At 27.3% G+C, this 14,184-nt stretch overlaps 1 non-coding gene across 1 annotated transcript; it reads right to left on the bottom strand.

Annotated features, from left to right (window-relative positions):
* Window positions 1–3,033: 3,033 nt before the first annotated feature.
* Window positions 3,034–3,138, bottom strand: LOC135930600 (U6 spliceosomal RNA). The gene has a single exon (XR_010572823.1). It is a non-coding gene; the product is annotated as a U6 spliceosomal RNA (small nuclear RNA).
* Window positions 3,139–14,184: the final 11,046 nt, after the last annotated feature.

Below are 14,184 nucleotides of genomic sequence, written 5' to 3'. Positions count from 1 at the left end.
AAAAAGTTGTTATATGTTGATTGATTGATTTTTTATTTAACCTAAATAGTTATTATAGCCTTAAAATATATATTTCGTTTAAATTGTTTTTTATAATACATATATATATATACCTTATTTTATATTTATTTTTAGTATCATTTTTTAGTTTTTGAATAAAATAATTATAACTTAAAACCGTTTTTCTTACCATCGTTATTGTATAACATGGTGCGGCCCCTTACCATCGTTATTGCTATATAACATTATAAAACAAAAGTAAAATTAAAATAAATTTATAATTATAATTTGAATAAACAGAATTAAATGAATGCGCGTTACATAAATTAAAACATAATACTATTCAATAACCAAAATATATAATATTTTAATTTATTAATTCCTATAATATAACATTCTCCCTCTTCTAAAAAAGCCTTCCTATAAGTTCATCTAAGCATTAATAGAGTGTTTGTTGTCCAAGTGGTTTATCGTTTTGGTCATCAAGTTGTTTCATAAGTCATTGTAATCGTTGGCTTGTCCCAATCGTTGGTTTGTTTAAATCGATTTAGCACGTTGGTTTGTTTAAATCGTAAGCTTGATATCCTTATCGTAAGTTGTCCTTATAAATCGTGAATTTGTCATGGAGCTTGTTTGTAGTACTCGGTCGTTATTATTATCAATTTTCAAAATTGTTATTATCATCCGTCAGTCACGAATAATTAGAAATAATAATTCATCAAGTTGGATATAAAAATAAGTGAAGAATGATAAATCAATAAGATTGTTATATAAATTTTCAACGTTTTAATTTTTCGCGTTTTAGTGTCTATAGAAGAATGCCCCTTACTCTCAACCCTTCCCTTTAAAAAATATAACTTATCAATCCCAAACAATCTTTTTCTAATAATTAAATAAATACCAACAATAAACATTACCAACTAGGACAATCACATTGTTTAATTTCATGTTATACCATATTTTATTTATGTTCACATCAAAATAATTTATAAATGTTTCATATTCATAAAAATGTTTCATATTCATAAAAATGTTTCATATTCATAAAAATGTTTCATATTCATAAAAATGTTTCATATTCATAAAAATGTTTCAATATTCATAAAAATGTTTCATATTCATAAAAATGTTTCATATTCATAAAAATGTTTCATATTCATAAAAATGTTTCATATTCATAAAAATGTTTCATATTCATTTATTCATAAAAATAGTTCAAATCCCAATATTCTTTGTTCTTTCCCAGCTGACATCTTCTGATCTCCCCTCTCTCTTCTTCCCCCAAGGAAAAATTTATTCCTCATGTCAGAAAATAACTGATATTTTATATATTATATTAAATTTATTTCTTCTTTTTTTCAACAGCTACAACAATGTCCAATTTATTATTTCGCGTTTTAGTGTCCGATTTATTTTTTCGCGTTTTAGTGTTTAAATTTATTTTTATTCATAAATTAATATTTATGCAAATAAATATTATGCCCATTTCCCTCTCTTTAAAAAAAAAGTTTAAATTTTACACCCTAGTTTTAATTCAAAAAAGTGTATTTAAAATAATAATTCTTCCTAAGGTGATTTTTAGAAAATGATCTCCTCATCACATCTAATATTTTTCTAAAATGAAGATGTTTTGTTTTTACAACCTTTTGTCTTCTAAGCTTTAAATTTCAAAAACTTTTTATCACATTAAGTATTACTTATAAGAGTTATATTAATTTTATAATTTTTTAAATCAATCATATGATTTAAATCTTTAAATTTATATGCTTCAATTACTTAAAATTATAGTTTTATTTTCTTTAATGTTTTATCTTTGTAATATTTTTTAATTGTTTGTACCTAAGAATTCATCTTTAGGTAATTCAGTTAATTTCCACAATTGGTCATAATTCAAGAAATCAAAATATATGAAAAATATCAATTGGCATTTTACTAAGAAATTCAACTTATAATTCATTATTAAGTAAATATTTTTTAAGGCTTTTTATGTATTCAAATATGTCCATTATGATTGATTTACATTAAAGTTATTTATTTAAGTTAATTTATACCATAATCCAGGCATATAATTTTAATTTATAATAACTTTTTTTCTTATGCGGATTTTAGAATTAATTGTAAATCATCATTGGTTACACTATATAGAATTCATGGCCTATCGTCCAACTTCCATATCAGTTCTTTCTAGGTGGTCACATTAGATTAGGTGTTGGTCATCATATTCCAGTCCACCACCCAGAGCCGGGGCACCATGAAGAAAGAAGCTTTTGGCGTGAAAGAACGTGCTAGGGAATTTTTTTGGTTCTTGGTCATCTCATTAGGTTAGGCATTGATAATCACATTCAAGTCCACTACCCAGAGCCGGGGTACCATGAAGAAGGAGGTTCTCGGAACACTTGATTCTAAAATAAAGAATGTTTAAAAATGTACATTTTATTTATATTTCTTATGGTTTATATAATATTTTTACAAACTAAAATTATAATATAAAATTAAAAGGTTAAGTTGAAAAGTAAAACTAAAATAAAAATATAATTTACGTGATACGTGATATATGGCGCTTTTGCCCTCTAGCGTTGAAGGTTCAACAAAGCTACGCTAGGTTTTCCTTATTTCCATCTAATTGGAAAAATTTAATTTGGGTATAAAAGTAAAAATATGAGGAGCCCTCTACACGTTTGTGGGCAAGCCGCACGTACTTGTAGGCACAAAACCTCTATAGGCTTATTAAAAAGGAGTAGGGCAAAAAAAGAGCCTATACCCGAGAACTACAGTATAATTTAATTACTTTAAAGGTGGGTAATGGCTGATTTTAAGGTTAATTTCTTTAGTGTAAGTTATAATTACTATCAATATTGAGATATAATGTTCATTGAATCTGTAAATAAATATGTATAAAATAAAATAATAGTTACCGTTCTATCACTTCAAATTTTCCACCGGATGACAAATATAATTATGAATCAGATCACACAAATTATTTAATTATAAATATAGATGTAGTTGGAGATATATGGTTCAATATATAATTCAAAAAATTAGGAACGCTTCACGATTTTGCGTGTCATCCTTGCGCAGGGGCCATGCTAATCTTCTCTGTATCGTTCCAATTTTATTATATGTACCGCCGAAGCAGAATAAACAGAATTAAATGAATGCGCGTTACAAATTAAAACATAATACTATTCAATAACCAAGATATATAATATTTTAATTTAATAATTCCTATAATATAACACAATCATAGATATTATTTTCCAAATAAATCTTTCTTCTATCCTTTAAAAGGATTAGACATTCTAAGCAAACTCATATTCATGCCACCAATATGCTACAATAATTCATTCATTGTAAATGATGGGTTTTTTAATTGAATTCATGATCTAAAATATAACTCTTTTATATTTATAATATTTTGTTAGCTGGTAGTAGAACTAAAATAATTTAAGTTATTCTTTTTAAAATTTATGAAAGGAATACCAGTATAATTTAAAAAGTGTAATTAATAATGGGAAAACATCGCTGCCGAATTTTTTAGGAGGGTAGGCTTGTTTTTATGTGTCTAAGTAATTGAACTTAGGATTAAACACCGCTCTATTTCAGCGGTACGGCATATGCCGTTATTATTATTTTTTGGTTATTGATTATGTGCTTAATTAAATAAACTTAGGATTTAAATCCGCCCTGTGTTTTTATGTGTCTAAGTAAATGAACTTAGGGCTAAACACCGCTCTAGCGGTACGGCGGTAGTAGAAGTTAAGCGGGGAGGAGTGTTGTGTTTTTAATTATTTTATAATTTATATTATCTTTTGTTTGTACAATATTCGTTTATAAGTGATGTGTTTTTTTTTAAAGAATACTACAATTTATATTTTTCTTTGTTACGATTCGCTTATACCTAGCCTGTTTTGATTTTCTCAAAACTGGTTCTAGCCAGTTTTCGAGATTGACGATGACATGAAATTAATATTTTGTTATTGTTGTTGGATTGTAAAAAGGGGTACTATATAAAGACCTCCTAAAATGAATTATGGGCATTAAAAATTTTACGTCGTTTTGCTTCTTGATTATTTTTATTGTAGATTAAATTAATGTTATATTGATTCTTTTTTTTTTGATTACCTATGGAGTAAAATAAAATTTATGTTACGATAATTTCCCGTCATGTTTATTGAGTCTCTATGACTAAAATGATGGCCAAATCCGGCCCCCTGTCCCCTTTATCGACCATACCGGACCCACGAACACCGTCGACATCTTCCCCTCTCCGATGAGGGTACTCGATGGTCGAAATACAACAAAAGGTCAGGGTATGAAGGGATATTAAGTCTGTGCCTCTCATTTTTCCAGGTAGTTTAGTTAAACAAGATTGTGGTTTTGTTTTATAAACATATCTTTTAAAATGGCTGTGACCTGTAGAAATTATATTGTTTAATAATAAATTATTTAAAAGTTTTTTATATATTAATTTTTATTTCACTCTAATAAAATTATATACATATATTTAACGAAGATCCATATTTATTCATATTTATATTTATCAGAAGATTTAATATTTATAAAAATAGTTGAATCTTCTCCATTCTTTGTTCTTCCCAGCTGACATCTTCTCCAATTAATCCAAACTCCAAATAGCAAACAAAGGACTCTTTTTTAACAACAACCCATGTGATGATCACGTTTTCCCTCCATTCACCAGGAAAACTAAATTCTCCTGTCAGAAAATAACTGACATTTGATGTATTAAATTAAATTTATTTCTTTTTTTCAACAGCTACAACAATATTAACAAATCTTATTTCATTTTAATGAATTTGACAAGATGTTATAATCTATATTGAAAGATCAAAAGAATATAACTTACTATAAATAATAAGAAAACATATTATTACTAAAAATATAAACGCGGTAACCTTGATTACCAATTGAATAATTAATAAAATAATGTATAAATATCATGAATAATCTAAATTAAATATGTTAATGTTTATAAATGTTTGTTGACAAATGATCTATTCTTAAATAAAACTAAATGATATTTTAATATTAATGTTTCCAATTACAGCACTAACACATACACTAAATTATTCATATTAGCTTACATCGTTAGTACTATCTTTATCTACCATGATGGCAAAATAACCTACTTTTTGTGAAACTAAGTAATTTAAAATTATTTTTTCTGCTGCTGAAAGCATTTAATTTTATGATTTAGGTGAGGAATAATGCGCATCTTTTGTAAGTTTCTTTCATTATCTAAATTTTAGTAGATATAATCTAAAAACTTACTATTTTAATACCTTGTTAATCAGTTGGTGATGTGATTTATTATTATTAAGTGGTTGAAGTAAATATTTTCGTAGCAGCTCTGATTCTTTGAATTTCGTTTTGGAAGAGGCATTTTAAATTTAGTGTTAAATTTTTTAATAGAGTTGATTAGGGATTTAAGAAAAAATGAATCATAATCAAAATATTCAAATGAATTTTTATTTTTAATTATTTAAAGATTATATTTAAATTAGGATTGATAATATATATCGTAAGAAATATCAAATCTACAAAAAAGATTAATTGAGGGGACTATTCAAATTTTTCAGGGGGTTTGAGCTACTATGCGCCCTCTCCTAGTGACGCTACTGATATAATGCACAAATCGGAAATAATCAGGAAGAGGCGAAAAAGATCTATAATAGTTGCCAAAGCCTTTTCAAAATTTTTAATAATATACCGAAAGATTCCTTGATGGGTTAGAGTTTGCACAATGCAGAAATCGCTCGCTTTATTGATTTTTAGTTTTAGGTAAACTGATTGTTCTTGCCTGAAACCTTAAAGACAGATTTGATAATTCACAAGAAAATATATCAAAACGAGATCTGATAAGAATTTATCATTATATAAGAGTGAAAGCCAATTATTTTTTTTTACTGTTGCTAGAATTTGCTAAATTTTTATAATAAGTATACATGTCTTCATAGTTTTCCTAAATCACACATCGTACATCAAGCATCCTTCCAATCTTCAGCAAATACCCAATTCAGATGCTATTTGATCCAACGCCTTTTGATTTTTGTTAAACTGATTATCTAAACAATATTTTGTGTCAGTAAAGGCTTTACGTTGATTAACACCTGTAACATTTTTTAGTGCATTGAACATTAATTTTAAACGGGGATTTCAACAATTCCAGAGTATGTTTTTTATAATTTTTGGCTAGGGAACGCTAACCCCCCCCCCCTCCAACTACACTATTACATATTTATATATAGATATGATTTGTGATATCAGTTCAATAAATTTTTTAGCTCACTTCCTAATTTATTTATAATAGAATGCTAAATTAACCATTAGCACAGCACACTTTATATAAATATATATAAATTTTATCTAGATATATTTATAGCAACTGTATCTAGATCCATCTAAAAAGTATCTTTTAAAAAATACTGAAAATAGCATAATTATTTTTTTATAGAAATTTGGATTTAATAAAATTTATTATAAAGTTAAAAAATAAATAAACTTATTTAAATTATATAAACTTGAAAAGGAAATTTAAACGGGCAAATTAAAATTATCAAGTAGGTTAAAAAAATATTTTTTTAAGTGATCTTATTACCATATTTATAAATATTTATTACAATTATAATTCATTTTTAAAGAATTTATAATTTCGTTTCTTGGCTCGGTGGCAAAATACTTGTCTGGGATGTCTCATGTGCTACCGCATTCCCGGCTAATATAAACTCGGACCCCTTGGAACTCCAAGAAATAAAAAAAAATGCAATAAATACAGTTTCCTCCCAAATTCTTTTATTTTTATTCCTCTAATATTTTAGTGTTTTGGGAAACCCCGGTAAATCCTTAAAATTCTTAAATCAATTGGGTAGAAAAATTTCGATTAAGGCAGGGTTAAAAAGGAGTCCCTACTCCTCAAACAAAATAAAATCTAATTTGAAATCCTAAAAGGGAACTACAAGTGTTCTTCCCTCTTAGTTTTCTTTCTATAATACGTTATATATAATACGAACTAATAAATTTATCAGAGACACCAAAAATTAAAATAATTTTTTATTTATATCCTATTTTTTTTAAAAAAAAAATTCACACAAATTTAGTTTTTAATTTATATTTGTAATAGACTTCGGAGAACCAAATGGAAATTTTTATCTTTCATGCAAGCGTGACAGTAAAATTTATCTATTGTACACTCTTTTTTTTACTCCACTTTACTACTATATACTATACAATAAAAATAATATTTTTAATTTATTTAATAATTATTATATTTATTATTTAATAAAATCATTATATTCTTATTATAAATAATATTATTTATTTTTTTAAAAAAAGGTCGTTATTTTAATTTTTGTCAAAGAATGTCAATGTTTTTTTGCGTGAACTTTTTTTGAAAAAAAGGTGTAAGATAGGATTGTTCCTCATATTAATTCCCATGTAAAAAAAATCAACAAATTTTTTTTTTAAAATATTTAAATAATTGTATCTATGACTTGATAAATGATACAAAAAAAGGGATATGTATTTTTTCATTTTGTTTTCCATGGGTAACAAAACTAAGCTAACTTGTGAAATTTGATCTTCTTTGTTTAAAACTGGTGCGACATTGTAATTAAACTTCTTTTTTTTACCTGTCTCGGTCCATTAATTAATGTATAAAATTTTAAAAAATATACGTTAAGGTTCAGAAAATAAACTTTAATATAAGGATGATACATCTCAGCTGATTTCTTTAAGGGGTTAAAAATGGCCTAATATACAATAAATGACCAAAAATTCTCCAAATATGAGCAATCCTTTTTTTAAAAAAAAAACCTAACCCCGTATTCACAGTTAGCGCGAATTCGCTGCGAAGTATACAAAAATATACAAAAAATTTATATAAATCGCTGAGAATTCGTGCTAATTATGAATGGGTGAGTTTAGGCAGCTTGTTATCATGAGGGAATTTTAGATGCGTTCCGACTCGAATTCGCATGATTCCATTTTGCGTTTTAAATTTTTTGACCAAGAGGATTAATTAATTTTAAAAAAAAATTGGTAGAAATTATTTATTTAAGGGGATATAGGAAAAATCGTGATAGCGATATTATATTCAATACCAGTATACCCTGAAATCGGTAAATTTGGCTAAATCTAAAGCGCGTTCCGAAGAAAATTGCAGAGCATTGAGGCGCGAATTAATTTTTTTTTACACATTCTCCGAGCTTAGGCTATCTTTTGAACACCTAACCTGAGACTTGAATGATTGTTTTCGGTTAAAGACATTTTGGAATCGGCTAAAAATAGTGTTAACGCTCAACCAGAATCTCTCTCGGGCATAATAGAAGCTTGTTTTCTAAAATCATTTTAAAAAAGTTACCCGCTCTGTTCATATTTTAAAAATATGCAAGATAAAATAATCTAATAACTTTGATCAGAGTCCATATAGAAGTAAAAATTTTAGGACTGAAAAAAAAATTTTGGACCTGATCCTGATTTATATATTTTTAAATCTTTGATCCCGTATGGCCTTTTATTTTCCCGCCCGGTCCGAATCTTTAAAAACTTTGATGATCGTTTTAAGCCCTCGCCTGGATTTCTAAAATTTTGTCATTTAAATATTTTTTTGAAATTGTTTCAAATAGTGATTGAAAATATTGAACGGTAAATTTCAAACATATTTAATTTAAATCAAGACCACTTATTGGTTATTTTTTTTTATTTTATTATAAAATGTAGGTTTATTATTATCAGAGAAACCTGAGGGAAGTTAAAGTTTTAGGCTTAGCCCAGAAACCAGGGGCGCACTGGGAGAGAAAACGCCACATGAGACGTTAAAGGTGCCCAAATATTTTTTGAGTTATATTTTTTTTTACTTACACATTTTTGCATTGCTTATTTTGTCATACTACATATTCCCCTTTATAAATTAATTTTTATATATAATATAATGTATAATACTAATTCAAATATCTAGCTTGTAATAGGCATAATAATTTCTACCTTAATAAAATTTACACAAATATTAAGAATCCAATTAATTCAATTTTCTATACTAACTCGCCTTCAACTGCCAAGGCTCATACCTATATAATTCTGGCCAATGGCTTGTAGACTTATTTTTTAATTATTTATAGTTTACCGAAAGTTCGTATCGTTGCTGCTCCGTCCAACGATTTTCCAATTATTTTCTTTATTTGCAAATCATTTTTAATAATCAAAAAATTTATTTTATAAAAAAAATCTCTTAAGGTCTTAGTTTTTATTTAATCTTGAGACCCTATGGGACTTTTTCTCGCTTGGCTTATTGGCCAGTCAACCCCTGCCCTAACCTTTTTAAAAATATTTGGAGATCTTTATTTTTGATAATTTTCGTTCCAGAAAAAAAAAATCAAAACAATATAGGGTATAAAAAAATGACATCTGAATTTTATTTTAAAACTATAATTTTTTTTAAATAAAATTTATACTTGTTTAATTTAAACAATGCATTTAAAATAAAAATTATTTTATCGGTTGTGAAAATACTGATTAGTTTTGGTGTGGTTATGGCAATGACGTATAATAAAACCTAGACTGACGATGCATTCATAAAATTGAAAAGCGTCGTTGAATGCAAATTAGCTGAAACCGCCATTTTGGTAACTCATATAGCAATTATTCTCATGTTAAAAACTACTATTAAATTGTGATAACTTGCTTTCTTATTATCTCGATGATCAGGCAATTCTTTAATAAAGTTTTCGTCAGACATAGGAATAAATTGGCCTTCTCGTTTAAAAAAAATTTAAATAATGATTTGGGTTATCAAAATGGCGTCCCCAGCTGTCTTCAATTGATGTACACTTTTAATGAATGCATCGTCAGTCTAGATATTAATTATATGTCATTGGCTAATGGACAGATAATTAAATCGGCTTAAAAATTCGTGACAAATTGGGATGAGATAAGACAAAGTATAGGTATATACGCATAATATAATAGATTATGCTTCGTTTATAGAAAGCGCGATTCGATCAAGAGAAGCAAAAATTTTAGCTGACGTAATTTACATAATCAAGCCAATAATATATATAATTTTAAAATACTCGGCGAAGTGATGAAAGTGAAAAACATATGTTTATGGTGAGATGATTGAAGAATCAGCCATGCTTTCGCTAGCGATTAATTTCGCATCACTCGAGCGAATGGCGCTTTCTATAAATGGAGTGTTAGAATAAATATTTTGTATTTAAAAAAAGAATATCCCGGATCCCCATTATTTTTTAAAAAAAATTTCTCCACGAATAAAACGTAGGAATTGAAGATCTCGAATTCCAACAGATCTCTTATACCAAATAATGGATATGGAATCCATAGGGATTTAGTATTTTTCGATTTCAGATAAACAATTTTGTTGAAAAACCTTTGCAAACTCACTTAACTCATGTTCATTTTTTATATAAATTGTAATTAATACACTAAATTTTCTAATAAAAAATTGTCTTAAATTCATTAGGGTAGTTACTTCACATATGCTGTAACACGTTTCCGGTCAAATCAGATTACCCAAATTTATCGCCCTCACTCAATAAATACATATCCCCTATCTAATACGACATATAAAATTATTAATATAGACATGTCATTTAAAGAACATTTTTGAACATTCTTTACCTTTATAATTTTTTTATAAAAAAAATATCTTTTAATCGTTTTCTTTATTATGTAAATTTATGCTAGCAATTTCCTTTTTCTTTGAAAAATTTTTTAAAAGGAATTTTTGTTTTGATTTACTAAATGTATAAATAGCATACTTTTAAATTATACCTATATCAATGACATATAATATTACCTAGACTGACGATGCATTCATTAAAAATGCACATCAATGAAAACATCTGGGGTCGCCATTTTGATTACCCATATCATTATTAATAATTTTAAACGAGAGGCCAATTTATTCTTAGGTCTGACGCAAACTTTATTAAAGAATTGCTGGATCATCGAGATAGTAAGCAAGAAAGTTATCAATTTAATAGTAGTTTTATAATGAGAATAATTACTATATGGGTTACCATAATGGCGGGCCCAGCTGATTTGCATTCAATGACGCTTCAAATGCATTATTATGAATGCATCGTCAGTCTATGTATTATTATATGTCATTAACCTATATATAAACCTGGATTCAAATTTAGCGCGAACTCAACGAATTATATAAAAATACAGAGCATATTTTACATACTTCGCTGCGAATTCGTGCTAACTATGAATGCAGGATAACCCTTAATATATTTTGTATAATTCGCAGCGAATTCGCGCTAACTATGAATGAGGGGTAATATATATCTTTTCCCCTTTGACTTAAAAAAAACAGGAGTGAACGCTCAGTGGTGGATTTTGGCCAACATTAGAAGTGGCGAACGCTAAAACAAATTCGACAAGATCTTCCTTTTTTTTAATTCGGAGTTTGGTTAGGACACGGTCTAAGATGCTAAATATAAAATGGAGGAAACATTTTTTTAAAGTATCACTTATAATATATCAGAGACCTGCAGAAGTACCAATTGCACGGGCCGGACCAGGATATTTTTTCGAAAGTTTTTCTCGGCCCGGCACGACTCGCGTTTTGTATTATCTAGCCCAGCCTGACCCAGGTCATAGCTAATAATGGCCATTTAAAATATTTGGCCCGTTTTTTTAGGCCCGGCAAATATTTAAAAAATTAAAATACGCCCTGCAGTTTTCTAATAAATATTGAGAAGAAAGGAAAATAATTCGAACTTATAATTTTAATATTTAAAAAGTAAAAAATAAAAAATAAAAAGGGAGGTGGGGGGGGGGCGGTGGTAATTATTTTATCTAAAAATAAAAAAGATCCACACCTGGCTCAATCAAGATACAAATTTATTTTGTTATAACTTATTTACTTTTGGCTAAACTGAATTTCCTTTCTTTTCCCGGTACGCAACTTGGATAAATAAAAGTATAATTTACAATCATTATTTTTATAAGGCCCTGTGAATTTCAAATTATATTCCTTTCTTTTCCCGTACGCTATCTTAAATAAAAAGTATAATTTACAATCATTATTTTTTATAAGGCCCCGTAAATTTCAAATTATATACCTTTCTTTTCCCCATATGCAACCTGGATAAATAAAAGTATAATTTACTATCATTATTTTTATAAGATCCCATTAAATTTCAAATTATATTTTTTATCAGAGACAGGAAAACAAAGGCAGTTTTTGCGTTTATGTTCTATTCCCATTTCCGGCCAGAAAATAATCCTCCGCACGCTTTCGGGAAAACTCTACGGAACATGTTTTACCCATAAAATTCTTAATTTTTTTATATTTTCATTCATACATAATACGCAATTTTTAATTCATTTAAAAATCCTTACATTATTCGTATAATCGAATAATTTACTCATTGTTTTTCGTAAGGATAGTAAAATATATAAACTTTTTTTTAATCGATTGGTATAATTACGAATAGTAAATGGATCGATTCTATCAAAAGAATCATAAACAAATTCCCTATGATCAGTTATTATATCCTGCTTATAATGATTTAGATATTATCATTTATATACGGGAGGGAGGGGATCTTAACCCAAAAAACACCCCTCAACACGGATTTGTTAACAAAATTATTCGTTGAAATTTCTAACTTCTTTTTATTATATATATATATATAGTATGTATGAATTTTATATAGTGTTATAATTATTTCAAATTTGTAATCTTAAAATCAAGTAATGATACTCTATAAAGAGAACTCTGGAATTAGAAAGAAATGGAATTTAATCTCATATTTATAATTAAAGTAATACAATTTATATATTTTTTTTGGAAAGTTACGGAACCATTCCGGGAAAGCCCCCAGAATCGTCCACGTTCCTTTTGCGTTCCTTATTTTTTCTCCAAGTTTCATTTCCCGGAACGTATCCGGAACGCTCCATACCAATTCCATGCTATTTATTACAATGTTTAGATTTATAAGAATCAATATATATATATAGTGTTGTGATGATTTAATGAAACATATTGACTATTGAATTCAAACCCATTCATATAAAATTATAATTTGCTAAAATAATTAAAATATATAGACAAAGCATTATTGAAATTTCTTTTATTATTCCTTTCTCCTAAAATATTTTTTCAATTAATTAGATTTTTAAATAGAATTGTAAAAATATATATAGAAATAAAATTAATATTAAAATTAACATATCAAATATAAAATAAAATAAAACAATATTATATAAAAACGGAGGTGGGACTACAAGTTCCCAAAAACATGAGTTATTTTAAAATAGTGATTTGTAGGTTTTGTTTTAAAAAATAGAATTCTTTTGGTTCTGATGTAAGGGCTCTTGTCTTATCGCCTATATTTTTTAAGAACTTTAAAGTTCCGCTTAGCATATGTCCACGGGAAGAGATAGGTGTAAAAATATAATTTGTGATTTTGGAAAATTTCATTCTTTTTTTTTTCTCGGCTATATCAACCGGATTAGAATTTAAATTTTTTGGGAAAGAAGATACGCATGTGAAGTCCCAAATTACGGATTTTCCTAAAGACAAAGGCACGGAAGTTAAGTTATCTGGTCTTAAGTCATCATCTAATGATAAATTTGTAGCCTCCAGGATGTTTGGTATCCGGGCCCTGGTAAGAGAACGGCTAATAGCTAAATTAATTGCTGCATGCCTTGCATGCCTGCCTTGACTATATATACAATTTAGACCATGTCTCCCTTTGGAGTCAACTAATATTTTACATTTGATGCATGTATGTGGTTGAACAATGTTACACCCAAGTCGATGGGCCTATGGCAACTCTTAATTGTTCATTTGTTATTTTAATTATTTTTGCAAATATTATAATTATATATGAGGGTTTGAATTTATTCGTCAATATGTTTCATATACATATTGTGACAAGATGGTTTATTTTATTTTAGAAAAAAAATAATGACGGTTATGTAAATATGAATATATAATATAATATTAAATTTTAATTCTTTTTTTTTACCCTAAATTTATATCTTGTTTGAGCTATAACTGATACCCTCCATAAACCCTTTCTCGCCATCTCGCTCTATGCATTTCAAAACTAAGTTAAATTGGAGTTAGCATTTAATACTATAACCTATGATATCAAAAAAAAATCTTTGTTATTTTATAATCATAAACTT

This window comes from Gordionus sp. m RMFG-2023, chromosome 5 (assembly GCF_954871325.1).
Source record: "Gordionus sp. m RMFG-2023 chromosome 5, tfGorSpeb1-WG-v2, whole genome shotgun sequence".
NCBI lineage: Eukaryota > Metazoa > Nematomorpha > Gordioida > Chordodea > Parachordodidae > Gordionus > Gordionus sp. m RMFG-2023.
This window is presented reverse-complemented; position numbering and strand designations above follow the sequence as displayed.